This window comes from Schistocerca americana, chromosome 1 (genome assembly GCF_021461395.2).
Source record: "Schistocerca americana isolate TAMUIC-IGC-003095 chromosome 1, iqSchAmer2.1, whole genome shotgun sequence".
In the NCBI taxonomy this organism is placed as follows: domain Eukaryota; kingdom Metazoa; phylum Arthropoda; class Insecta; order Orthoptera; family Acrididae; genus Schistocerca; species Schistocerca americana.
This window is the reverse complement of record NC_060119.1, coordinates 81658904-81672870: the sequence shown is the minus strand read 5'-3', so window position 1 is coordinate 81672870 and position 13967 is coordinate 81658904.

Sequence of the window (13967 nt, the reverse complement as noted above, 5' to 3'; positions counted from 1 at the left end):
TCTAACAGAGTACACGGAATGAAGTTCGCAAAGACTTTATGACTGGTATCGACATGTCTCCTGAATACTATCCATGTCAGCTGCGCTTTATAACACGGAAATTAATTACAGTATGATTATCAAACTTGGTAGTATTAATGTCCAGATTATGGAGTGCATGACTTACATTGTCCAGTTCCAACTATGGCCACCAGGTGCCGGGATCAGTCATCGTGATTCACCGTCTCACACATGTGACCAGTCGTAGTGCACTTGTTGACGTGTCAACATGTGCTTGGACAACTGCGCTTGGAGAACATTGCCGGCTGAAAGGATTACGGAAGGGTTCTCTTTCTCCACCTGTTGTGAGGAGCACCACAAAGAAGTTCGTATCAACTGGAGAGCCGACTACCGGTTGCACCACAAGTGGTTGATTAAATCGCTGTTGCTATCGCAGACAACACTGCGCGCAGTTTCCTATCATCAGGCGGTGCGTGTGCTGTGTTAAGACAATTGAACATCCCGCGGTCCACTGTACGGAAGGTGCTTGGAACCGTTCTCAAATGGCATCCGTACAAGGTCCGCATCGTACAGCAGCTTGCACCATAGGACGCACAACAACGTGTTGACTTGGCTCTTCACTTTCTCGCAAGGGTTGAAGCTGACGAGGGCTGGCCCTGGCGCATCCTATGGACAGACGAAGCTCGTTTTTCTCTAACGGTTGAAGTGAACACACAGAATTGCCGAGTGTGGGGATCTTCACCTCCAGTCACCGTTCGTGAAGTTCCTCTGTATGGTGAACGTGTCACCGTATGATGTGGCTTCACGGCTACGTTCATCATTGGCCCATTCTTTTTTGAAAGAGTTGGCCCACAAAGATCAAAGCCGTGCAGTGTGACTGGCCAGCGTTACTGTTATTTCCTTCGCCAGCATGTCATACCCGCCCTAAAGGAGACAGACGCATTGAACTCAACAGTTTTTATGCAAGATGGAGCCTCACCACACATCGCTCGTGAAGTTCACCTGCTTCTCCGGAACACATTTGGAAACGATCGAACCATCAGCGGATCGTTTCCAAATGGTTCGTAGGCACGATCACCTGATCTCACTCTCTGTGATGTCTGGTTGTGGGGCTACCTGAAGGACAGGGTTTACCAGGAAACATGCACACACGTGCTGATCTGAAGCGTAGCATATCAAGAGCGCTAGCCAGCATACCTACGGACATCATTCGTTCTGCTGTGCAGAGTGCAATCCTACGCTTACAAACTCTTTTAGACATCGAGACATCGATGGGCGCCATATTGAGCCCCTTTTGTAGCAGCAATGGTACTGGTATGTAATGGTATTATGTACCGTAGCAGCACATCAAAAGTGTTTCAGTTGAATTGGTTCTGCATTATTTCTCTTCCCCACGTCCTTGACATTAATGCTACCAAGTTTGGGCCTCGTACGGAAATCAGTTTCCGTGTTATAACGTGTTAAATAAGGAAAATTTAAGTATAACTATCCTGTACATCCATCGGCTGCCAAAGTTTACAATGGTGCGTTTTCCGTAAACGCTTGAAAGAATATCAGTTTGTAACCTCCCCACAAAAATTTAAAAGAAAAGACAATATTTAATAGAAATGGACCCAAGCGTAACCTCCCTAGCAATTAAATTTAATGACAATAAAAATGAGAATCGCAATCTGACTCAAGGTGTAAGCTCTCACGAAAATAATGAAAGTCGATTCAGTGATAAGAAAATCTCAGTGATAATGAAAATTCAATTAAACCGAAATATCGGTCTTTGGCCCTTGTGCAAAAATCAGAATTAATTTCTTACCTCATTGAAACTGCTTGTCAAATTTCTGCTCTTATTGTTGCGCACGGCTTGGAGGAACTGCATTGCAAATAATATTTTTTTTTTTTAAATTTAACTGAAACTTTTCTTTAAGGGAAATGAAGGAAATCGTAATTAAATGATTTTTTTTTTTGTAAAAATTGCTTTGAAATCAAAATTATTATTGGGGCATTTGTTGGAAATTAATTACAATAAATAAACTTTACATTATCTGATGATTACCTTAATTAACAATATACCTCATTCAGCATCTTGACCAGAATCGCATGTCGACGCTCGCCGACTCCTCACACACAACTGCACTGGGCTGCTATTACGGACATACTGCCCTGCCCACAGACTGCCCACTGACAGACTGCTCGCAGCTGTGCTGCACGACTACTACTAGCGTACTGCTCGCAACACTCGCGCGGTCAAGCGCAGACTAACTACGATAATAGGCTCTCTGGTCAAAGATTTTAACGTGCCTCACCATCGCTGCTACGTTACATACGTGTTTCAAGTTTCTGAGCAGTTTGCTTAACTCCTTCGTTGTGTGTAGCTTTTTTTTCTGAGAGTGTATTTTTCACCTCTAATAAATTAAATGCTGTAAACTTTGAAGTGAAAGACGAATGGATAGGGTACATTTTATTGTCAGGGCTATCTAATAAGTACAAAACAATAATCATTGTTCTAGAGAACTCTAATACACCAAATACCAATAACTGGAGACTTCATTAAGACTAAATTATTGCAGGTAGTGAAGGACGAAGAGATCTGCCATTCTGTTTATGCGGGGTGATTTTCTCCGTCGTGTACAAACTCTAGGGATTGATCGATGAGAGGATACGGAACAAAAAATGTCTAATGAACATATGTCCAGAAGTGCATGGTTTACACGCTAGAGACCATTTATTAAGTCTGTTACAGAGACTGCGGTCTAATAGGCGCTGTACCATGCAGCCATAGCTGCAGTATGCATGTTTTCCTCCTAGAGGGTGGTACTGTTCCTAATAGGTCGCGCCTTAGAGTCCTCGCCTGCCGTAGTAATTGGTAATATTGTGTTAGTTTCACTTCTGCTGCTGACTCACCTTTTAGTGAACTGATACGGCGTTGTCCACAGTGGCTGCGTTTTCGAACCGAGAGCTTGCAGACATCGTGTTTACTTACGGAAAGGCAAATGGCAACAGGCCGGACAGCAAGGTTGTATCAGGAGACCTGTCCCCGCCTCCAACAACCACAGCATTCAATGTTTGTAACACTGTTTCGCCATGTGTCTGCGACAGGTTCGTTTTAGGAAGCTGGAAATCATGAAGGACGTACCCGAAATGTTCGGACACCACACTTGAAGGAAAATGTGATCAACACCGTGCAAGGCCATCCCCATGTCATTAGCAGGCAGCTGACCCGCCAGTACAGGGTAAGCCAGACGACTGTGTGGAACATTCTCCATGACAATTGTTACTACCCTTGTTATCTGCAGCGTGTGCAGGGCTTACTAGCGAGACTTTCCACGTCGGGAACAGTTTTATCACTGGTTTCTTCACCAGGCAACCAAGATTCCAGGATTTGTGTCATCCATCCTGTTCACCTTTACGCGGAGTGGTGTCTTCAGCTTTCATAACAGTCATCTGTGGGATGGTATGCAGAACCCTCATGGTATGGCGACAGCGAATCATCAGCATCGGTGCAGCCAGAATTTGTGGGACGGGATAATCGGCGACCGTTCCTTCCACGTCGACTAACAGGCCGAAACTATAGGCGTTTCTTGCGGGTGACTTTGCCTCCCCCGCTGCCAGAAGTGCCACTGATGATTCGAAGGGCTATGAGGCTGCTACATGATGGTTCTCCAGCCAACTTCGCCGTTAATGTCCGGACGCATCTTAACTGTGTCTCCCCTAGTCGATGGCTCTGACGAGGGCATCCAGTTGCGTGACCTGCTCGTTCGCCGAATCTTAACCAGTGCGATTTCTGGTTATGGGGCCATCTCAAAAGTATCGTGTATGCAGAGCCAATTACAGATGTGGAGACACTGGAACAGCGTATTCATGCTGCCTTTGACATTTTCAAGTGCAGCCTGGCCGATGTGAACGTCAGAGACCGAATACGCTACGGCGCGTACACTCGTGCGTCGAGGCACGTGGAAACCATTTTCAACGCATACTGTAACTGTGGCTGCAAGGTACAGCGTGTGTTAGACTGCAGTCTCTGTAACAATGAATGATTGAGTAAATAGTCTCTAGCATAGAGGCCATGCATTTCCGGACATAAGCTCATTAGACCTTTTCAGTTCCGTATCCTCTCATCGAACAGTCCCTAGAGTTTGCACACGGTGGGAAAAAATCACTCTGTGTACACCTAGCTCTTGAGATGAATAAGAAAGATAACAAACTCTGCACACAATTCTTCCAAGGGGCTAAGGTGCTGTAATTGTAATAAGCATGGCCACTTTGTAAAAAACGGTCGTAGCAAAACCAAACCATCGACAAATTACAAGACTATCGTTCTACACACATCAAAAACAAATTTGCATCACCCCGGTTCCCAGAACTCCTGAAGATATACGTTGACTGTGGATATGGTATAACAGACACAGTCCCTTTGACTGTTCAGAGGTGCCACTAAACCCGCCCAAAGATGTAAATGACCATGCATGAGCAGTGCTTATTAGACGGAATGAGTCCGACAGCCTATCAGTGCCAGTCATTCCACCAGGAAGCAGGCACACGGCTCGTGTTGTCTGTAGTTCAACAATGCCTAGACGGTCAATACCGCGGTCCGATCGCGTCCGCATTGTTACTTTGTGCCAGGAAGAGCTCTCAACAAGGGAAGTGTCCAGGCGTCTTGGAGCGAAACAAAGCGATGTTGTTCGGACATGGAGGAGACACAGAAAGACAGGAACTGTCCATGACACGCCTCGCTCAGGCTGCGCAAGGGTTACTACTGCGGTGGATGACTGCTACCTACGGATTATAGCTCGGAGGAACCCTGACAGCAACGCCACCATGTTGAATAATGTTTTTCGTGTAGCCACAGGACGTCGTGTTATGACTCAAACTGTGCGCAATAGGCTGTATGATGCGCAACTTCCGAAGTCAGTTCCGAAGTCCATCTTTGCAACCACGACACCACAAAGCGCGGTACAAATGGGCCCAACAACATGCCGAACAGACTGCTCAGGATTAGCATCACGTATTGTCTTCATGGACGACAATTCACGCCGCCCTCGTGCACATCTTGTGAATGGCTTCCTTCAGGATAACGACATCGTTCGACTAGAGTGACCAGCATGTTCTCCAGACATGAACCGTATCGAACATGCATGGGATAGATTGAAAAAGGCTGTTTATGGACTATGTGACCCACCAACCACACTGAGGGGTCTACGCCGAATCGGCGTTCAGGAGTGGGACAATCTGGACCAACAGTGCCTTCATGAACTTGTGGATAGTATGCCACGACGAATACAGGCATGCATCAATGCAAGAGGACGTGCTACTGGATATTAGAGATACCGGCGTGTACTGAAATCGAGACCACAACCTCTGAAGGTCTCACTGTATGGTGGTACAACATGCAATGAGTAATAAAAAGGGCGGAAATGATGTTTATATTGATCTCTATTCCAGTTTTCTGTACAGGTTCCGGAACTCTCCAAACCGAGGTGATGCATTTTTTTTTATGTGTGTACATCCGTATCAGATAAAGTCATATACAGGGTGAACCAGCAATCCACCGTCAGACTTATAGACCAAAAGAAGAAAAAAAAGTGTTGTAAACATAGGCTCTAAAATGGGTATCTTACGAGCTATGAAAACGTGTTCACCAGAAGAGGTTTTTCACAGTAGCGATTATGAACAAGTACTCATAGCTCTTTAAGTGTGCGCTTTATAGCCCATGTGTACTGGAACTCTTTTCTTGTTTTGGTCCACGATACCACCTCTTAAAACATAGAGGGCAGAGAGCTTGCTGCTCTTAGCTATTAAGGTATGCATTTTGTAGTCCATGTTCAACAGACTTTTTTTTATTATTTTGGTCCATACCACCACCTCTGAAAGTCTGTCGGTAGATTTTTGTTTCACCCTTTATAATGAGTGGTAAACTGACTTCGGTGCATCAGAACGTGTGTGAAAGGTCCCAGTTGAAACTAATGTTCACTGGTGTTAATTACATGAATGGTAGTAGCAAATGACGAAAATTTTCCCGTTAAAGGAATTTGTGACACAAACATTAATGCATTGGTTAACAGAGAAAACACTAAAATGTAAATAAAATTAATGTATGAAACGGCATCCGTTTCTTACTTTGAGACGATCTTACCAGAAGCGACAATGTAAATGGTTTGAAGCTACCTATGTAATGACTCTATTACGGACAATAAGTGCTACCTCTTCCAGGGACAACGAGGAGGAACCATAGTGGTATGTAGTGCGTACTCCAAACAATCAGTCGCCAGCTCGGGGTCTAGTACAATTATGTGCTACATCCATGCACCAGCTGGCTGTCTGATGTCTTTTCCAGAGTAAGTCTATACTGGCGTTAGTTTGCTCTACCGCTAGAGTTGTGCACACATGTATTGCTGAACGCGGAGATAAATGGTTCAAATGGCTTTGAGCACTATGGGACTCAACATCTGTGGTCATCAGTCCCCTAGAACTTAGAACTACTTAAACCTAACTAACCTAAGGACATCACACACATCTATGCCCGAGGCAGGATTCGAACATGCGACCGTAGCAGTCGCGCGGTTCCTTACTGGAACGCGGAGATAGCTTGCAAACTGCCGAACGAAATCAAAATAATCGGAATACCGATGGCGAAGAAGGAAAATTAGAGAAAGGAGAAAGGAGGCAAGACGTCAGTGCCGTTAGTGGTTTTGCTTTCCTGAAATAGACCAACATCTTTATCTTATTACGAGTGGAGCTATGCATTCTACCGTATCTATCATTCACAAACATGTGGCTAAGTCGGATATTAGCTCCCGATGTGTCCAGCGCAAATTGACTGGTAAATAAGACAGAAAGAATGGAAACTGGTAGATTGTCACAAATCGATATTTTCTGCAAATCACAACCCCTGTGGATGAGACCTGGCATTACCAATAACAACTGAGGCAAGAACGCAGATCACGACTGTTTGCGCCACATCTGTTTGTATGCTCAAATGTTCAAATGTGTGTGTGAATTCCTAAGGGACCAAACTGCTGAGATCATCGGTCCCTAGACTTACACACTACTTAAACTAACTTAAGCTAAGAGCAACACATACACCCATGTCCGAGGGAGGATTCAAACCTCCGGCGGGAGGGGCCGCGTAATCCGTGACATGGCGCCTCAAACCGCGCGGCTACCCCGCGCCGCTGCTGGATTGGAAGGGGAGATCCTATTGCATGGTCTGCGAGGTCATCTGACCTGAATCGCCTTGATTATTTCCTTTGGGGATATCTAAAGTCACTTGTGACTGAGACTCCAGTGGATACGAAGGTATTAGTTGCCAGGATTGTAGCTGCCTGTGATGTGATTTGAAGCACGTTAGGGATCTCCTAAGCATGCGGATGCGTCAGAATCTTGTTCACCGATGTCATGCTTGCAAAGAGATTGACGGCCGTCAGTTTCAGTACATTTTGTGAGATACAGTACAAATGGTTCGTTCATTGTGTCAATGATGGTATTGGCAGTTAACTGTAACTAATGTAAGTAAACAAAGACACAGTAGTGTGATTTTATTGCAATAATCTCCTTAAGCTGGCTTCTCCGACCACAGGTTGTTAAATTTTTGCACGCTCTTACGGAAACACCCTGTAAACTCATTATGTAAAAGCATGTAAATTTTGAACAGGTGACCTAGCTTAAGGAGACAAGGGCAGAAACATATCTGCCAGCATTGCTGGTCGTTTACTGTATTGTTTCATTTAATTACGTTTCATTTATTTGCAGACAGGTGCGTTGGTACAGTATAGCCGTTTACGGTGACAGACATATGTGGAAGACCTCTGCACAACTTAAGCAACACGAAGTGAGCGAGACGACAGGAAAACAAACGTCCCGCGACCTTTGACAAAGCAGTAAACAAGGCCTGCGCATTGTTCTCCGTGTGTGGGGCCAAGTTCAAGATGTGTGATGCCCGCATGTGTTTGTCGCCGTTAGGGTATCGCGTTAGTACAGTCCCGTTAAGAAGTGGAAACTCGTGTATCGACTAGATTGCAACTCGTCGTGACGATGGCCCGACTTTCACTGACTGTTGTTACAACTGCGTGCGCCCGTCCAAAATTTCTTAGTCGACTCACTTTCTCTGTATGGCCGATTGTGTGAAAACTCTAGCAGTACAGCAAATATCTCCCGCCGTATTTACCATACATCGACAGCACATATTCGAAGGTGGGTGTTCAAGTGGTTCAAATGGCTCTGAGCACTATGGGACTTAACATCTGTGGTCATCAGTCCCCTAGAACTTAGAACTACTTAAACCTAACTAACCTAAGGACATCACACACATCTATGCCCGAGGCAGGATTCGAACCTGCGACCGTAGCAGTCGCGCGGTTCCGGACTGAGCGCCTAGAACCGCTAGACCACCGCGGCCGGCGAAGGTGGGTGTGAATACGTGTGATGAAATGGGACTCGTCATGTTCAAATCTAGATTAGTAACCTTCTGTAATGCACTGCTTGACTTGTTGAAATATCTGAAGTTACACGACATCTGGGTGAGCTACATCTGTTGCAGAGGGAGACAATTTAAGCCTCTCCACGTCTTCAGATGTTGGGAGAGCTGGGGCTGGTGTGATTCATTTGATATCCCTCGTGCTGCGAGAAGTATTCCAGCCGTAGATAGTGGAGGCAATGAAATCGATATTGTCGAATGCATATTGACAGTATGTTAGCTTGAGACAGACGCTACTGTGCGGTAGACAGTTGCACCTCCAGCAGTCGATCTTTTTATACAGTAGCTCACTTAACAACAGCACAAAAAAAAAAAAAAAAAAAAAATTCAAATGGCTCTGAGCACTATGGGACTTAACATCTGAGGTCGTCAGTCCCCTAGAACTTAGAACTATTTAAACCTAACTAACCTAAGGACATCACACACATCCATGCCCGAGGTAGGATTCGAACCTGCGACCGTAGCAGTCGCGCGGTTCCGGACTGAAGCGCCTATAACCGCTCGGCCACCGGGCCGGCACTAATTTATTGCGCACTAACAATTGTGGTTCACAGGAAATTTAAAAGAAGTCTAAGCTCAGGTGGGACTCTGGAAAAATCTGAAGAACTACCACCGTATCAGTGCGGGAACTGAGAGATTCGAACCATGCCGGAGTATACTACCTGGGATATGAACCCTACATGGTTTGAAGCATCGCAGCGGAAACACCACGAAATGCAAGAGTCCACATTCGATCATTGTTAACAACCAGAGGTGTGAATGAACACCAGAACAAATTGTGGAATACGAAGGTACGTATAGCAGCCGTCAACAAATAAAACTTTTTTGTCGGTTTCCCTGCAACAGCCACCACGAAGAGTTTGTAGAATGTGCACTGTGCAATAGGTAAGTCAGAAACAACACACAGTACGAATCGAGTTGATCGAATGAACATAAAACAAAGGAAGAGTGTAAAATGGAGAAAAATGTGTCTTGGTGAAATTCAAGAAAGAAAATTCAAACCAAGATCTCATTGGCAACGAAAAGTAGAAGCCCGATCAGTAAACAAGAAGTACAGGAGATGCCGCGATATCAGAACGGGACCTAGCGAAGAACATACTAACGCGGAAAGGAAAAAAGAAGGAGAAGAAAACACGAGAAAAAAGCTACAGAGAGAGAACAGAAACCGACGAAAGAAAGCCACTGAAAGGAATACGGGTGTAAATAGTGTACGCGACGGGGACTGCAGTTACGAACATTAATTGCGTGTGGCTTCAGCAGAAGATTCCCCTGAATTTGTCTGGCTGTCCTGCACCCATTCTCGGCAACAGGGGCGACCTTCATTCATTCCGAGACAAATGGGACGCTTGCGTCATTCGATAAAAGGCTACTGTACAGGAGCCTGTTGTGTTGCATAATCCATACGAATGTATCAGATACCTTATCGGTTCGAGTGACATTGTCGCTGCGATGTAATTGCTTTTAGATTCCACGGTCTGGATATCTCCCACTCCTGCAAGCGGGAGGCTATCAAGAGCTAAGGCTGTGATACGATCATCCGTTAAACTGTTTTCACAGCAATATCTGTATTCCACAAGCTACCTTTCGTTGTGTGGCGGAGGGTACTTCGAGTACTACTGTCAGTCACAAACGGTGCGTTAAGTCTCCGTGAGAACTCGAAAATCGAACTTTACCCTCACACACATGTCGTGAGATTTATGTAATTCAAAAAGTTTTTTATCCTTCCGGCAGGCACACCTACTGTTGCCACACCAGCAGGCGCGTATTGTAAGATTTACAACATGGACATTTGCGAATGAAAACAAGCATGCGCTGAACAAACTATCAATTTTATTGAAGAAAGCAGTTCATATTCACTATCTTCAACATTTGTAACAAAGCTTTTGCTCGTTTACTTCTTTTAATAACATTTTAGACAGTTGTTCTGACATACGTTCACTTTCATAACACATTTCACAACAACTTTTTTCTTAATGTGCTGTTTAAAAGGAAAGTTATTACATCCAACACGTTTAATTGATATGGATGAATTTTTTTTTTATGTCCACGAAGAATCACGTCCCGCGTTTTCACGTTGGCGGTTCAGGGTACTGATCTTCAGAAGTCGCTTGAGTACGCAGCCGCATAAGAAATACGGTGATATCGGCTGGCAACGATATCAGTTGAGCTCTAGGTACGAGTTGTTATTTCGAAAAACATTCTACTGTGCTTGAGATACACTCCTGGAAATTGAAATAAGAACACCGTGAATTCATTGTCCCAGAAAGGGGAAACTTTATTGACACATTCCTGGGGTCAGATACATCACATGATCACACTGACAGAACCACAGGCACATAGACACAGGCAACAGAGCATGCACAATGTCGGCACTAGTACAGTGTATATCCACCTTTCGCAGCAATGCAGGCTGCTATTCTCCCATGGAGACGATCGTAGAAATGCTTGATGTAGTCCTGTGGAACGGCTTGCCATGCCATTTCCACCTGGCGCCTCAGTTGGACCAGCGTTCGTGCTGGACGTGCAGACCGCGTGAGACGACGCTTCATCCAGTCCCAAACATGCTCAATGGGGGACAGATCCGGAGATCTTGCTGGCCAGGGTAGTTGACTTACATCTTCTAGAGCACGTTGGGTGGCACGGGATACATGGGGACGTGCATTGTCCTGTTGGAACAGCAAGTTCCCTTGCCGGTCTAGGAATGGTAGAACGATGGGTTCGATGACGGTTTGGATGTACCGTGCACTATTCAGTGTCCCCTCGACGATCACCAGTGGTGTACGGCCAGTGTAGGAGATCGCTCCCCACACCATGATGCCGGGTGTTGGCCCTGTGTGCCTCGGTCGTATGCAGTCCTGATTGTGGCGCTCACCTGCACGGCGCCAAACACGCATACGACCATCATTGGCACCAAGGCAGAAGCGACTCTCATCGCTGAAGACGACACGTCTCCATTCGTCCTTCCATTCACGCCTGTCGCGACACCACTGGAGGCGGGCTGCACGATGTTGGGGCGTGAGCGGAAGACGGCCTAACGGTGTGCGGGACCGTAGCCCAGCTTAATGGAGACGGTTGCGAATGGTCCTCGCCGATACCCCAGGAGCAACAGTGTCCCTAATTTGCTGGGAAGTGGCGGTGCGGTCCCCTACGGCACTGCGTAGGATCCTACGGTCTTGGCGTGCATCCGTGCGTCGCTGCGGTCCGGTCCCAGGTCGACGGGCACGTGCACCTTCCGCCGACCACTGGCGACAACATCGATGTACTGTGGAGACCTCATGCCCCACGTGTTGAGCAATTCGGCGGTACGTCCACCCGGCCTCCCGCATGCCCACTATACGCCCTCGCTCAAAGTCCGTCAACTGCACATACGGTTCACGTCCACGCTGTCGCGGCATGCTACCAGTGTTAAAGACTGCGATGGAGCTCCGTATGCCACGGCAAACTGGCTGACACTGACGGCGGCGGTGCACCAATGCTGCGCAGCTAGCGCCATTCGACGGCCAACACCGCGGTTCCTGGTGTGTCCGCTGTGCCGTGCGTGTGATCATTGCTTGTACAGCCCTCTCGCAGTGTCCGGAGCAAGTATGGTGGGTCTGACACACCGGTGTCAATGTGTTCTTTTTTCCATTTCCAGGAGTGTAAATATGCCTCTGTGAAGTTACCTCCGGGCTTTCGAAGAAAAACAATATTCGTGAATTAATTCCAGCAATGTTCAAAAAATAAAAAGTTTAGTTAATGCCATCTCCTTGTAATTCTTGAGACTGAGTGACAGACAGGCACTTTATCTACAACATCAACTCCACCTTTTATCGCAGTGTAGTCAGCTATCATTTCAGTTTTTTTGTTTCTTCAGCAACTCTTACCGTGTCATGCATGGTAGACAAAAGTATGACAGAAAGCTTTTGACGAGGGACGTTCGAAACTAATGAATCCAAACATTGCACCTCCAATTTCTCTTCTTTGTTTAGGAGAAATTCTGGAGGAATTTCACGTTTGTTCTTCCTCATTGTACCAGTGCAAGGTATTTTTCTTCAGTAGCAAATATTCAGAAAGAAAGCAGGTTGCGTTCTAATTCTTAGTTGTAAGGTTCCTTTTAGAGTTTTCGTAGACACCTAAAGTCTTTTCACTATATCCTCAGGAGCATTAGATGCCAGATGTTGCCCTTCTGGTTGCATGCCGCAGTAAATCTCCAGGTTACTGCAACAAAATGTTTTTGCATAACATAGTGCAAACAGTTTTATCCTATATTCAGTTGGTTTGTTGGGTACGTACTGAATCCATCCACAGCTGCCTCTGAAAGGGCGAAGCATTTCATCTATTGTGGTGAATCCACTCAGGCTGTAAGAACTTCGACGGTCAGCAACAAAAGCGTCGAATACTGTACGAATTGCAACCAACTTATCAGTTTTCTCCTATCCTTCCTCGTTTCTATGTCATCAAACCGCATGCAGCGTAGAAGAAACAGAATCTTGTTGTGACTCACTGCAGCCCCAAGCAGTTGCATTCCTGTTACATCTGCCACCCAGAGTTGATGTATGAGGTGCATTCAAGTTCTAAGGCCTCCGATTTTTTTTCTAATTAGCTACTCACCCGAAATCGATGAAACTGGCGTTACTTCTCGACGTAATCAGCGAAGGCTTGTTTAGGAGTCTGTTTTGACCACTGGAAAATCGCTGAGGCAATAGCAGCACGGCTGGTGAATGTGCGGCCACGGAGAGTGTCTTTCATTGTTGGAGAAAGCCAAAAGTCACTAGGAGCCAGGTCAGGTGAGTAGGGAGCATGAGGAATCACTTCAAAGTTGTTATCACGAAGAAACTGTTGCGTAACGTTAGCTCGATGTGCGGGTGCGTTGTCTTGGTGAAACAGCACACACGCAGCCCGTGTCGCACGTTTTTGTTGCAGTGTAGGAAGGAATTTGTTCTTCAAAACATTTTCGTAGGATGCACCTGTTACCGTAGTGCCCTTTGGAACGCAATGGGTAAGGATTACGCCCTCGCTGTCCCATAACATGGACACCATCATTTTTTCAGCACTGGCGGTTACCCGAAATTTTTTTGGTGGCGGTGAATCTGTGTGCTTCCATTGAGCTGACTGGCGCTTTGTTTCTGGATTGAAAAATGGCATCCACGTCTCATCCATTGTCACAACCGACGAAAAGAAAGTCCCATTCATGCTGTCGTTGTGCGTCAACATTGCTTGGCAACATGCCACGTGGGCAGCCATGTGGTCGTCCGTCAGCATTCGTGGCACCCACCTGGATGACACTTTTCGCATTTTCAGGTCGTCATGCAGGATTGTGTGCACAGAACCCACAGAAATGCCAACTCTAGAGGCAATCTGTTCAACAGTCATTCGGCGATCCCCCAATACAATTCTCTCCACTTTCTCGATCATGTCGTCAGACCGGCTTGTTCGAGCCTGAGGTTGTTTCGGTTTGTTGTCATACGATGTTCTGCCTTCATTAAACTGTCGCACCCACGAACACACTTTCGACACATCCATA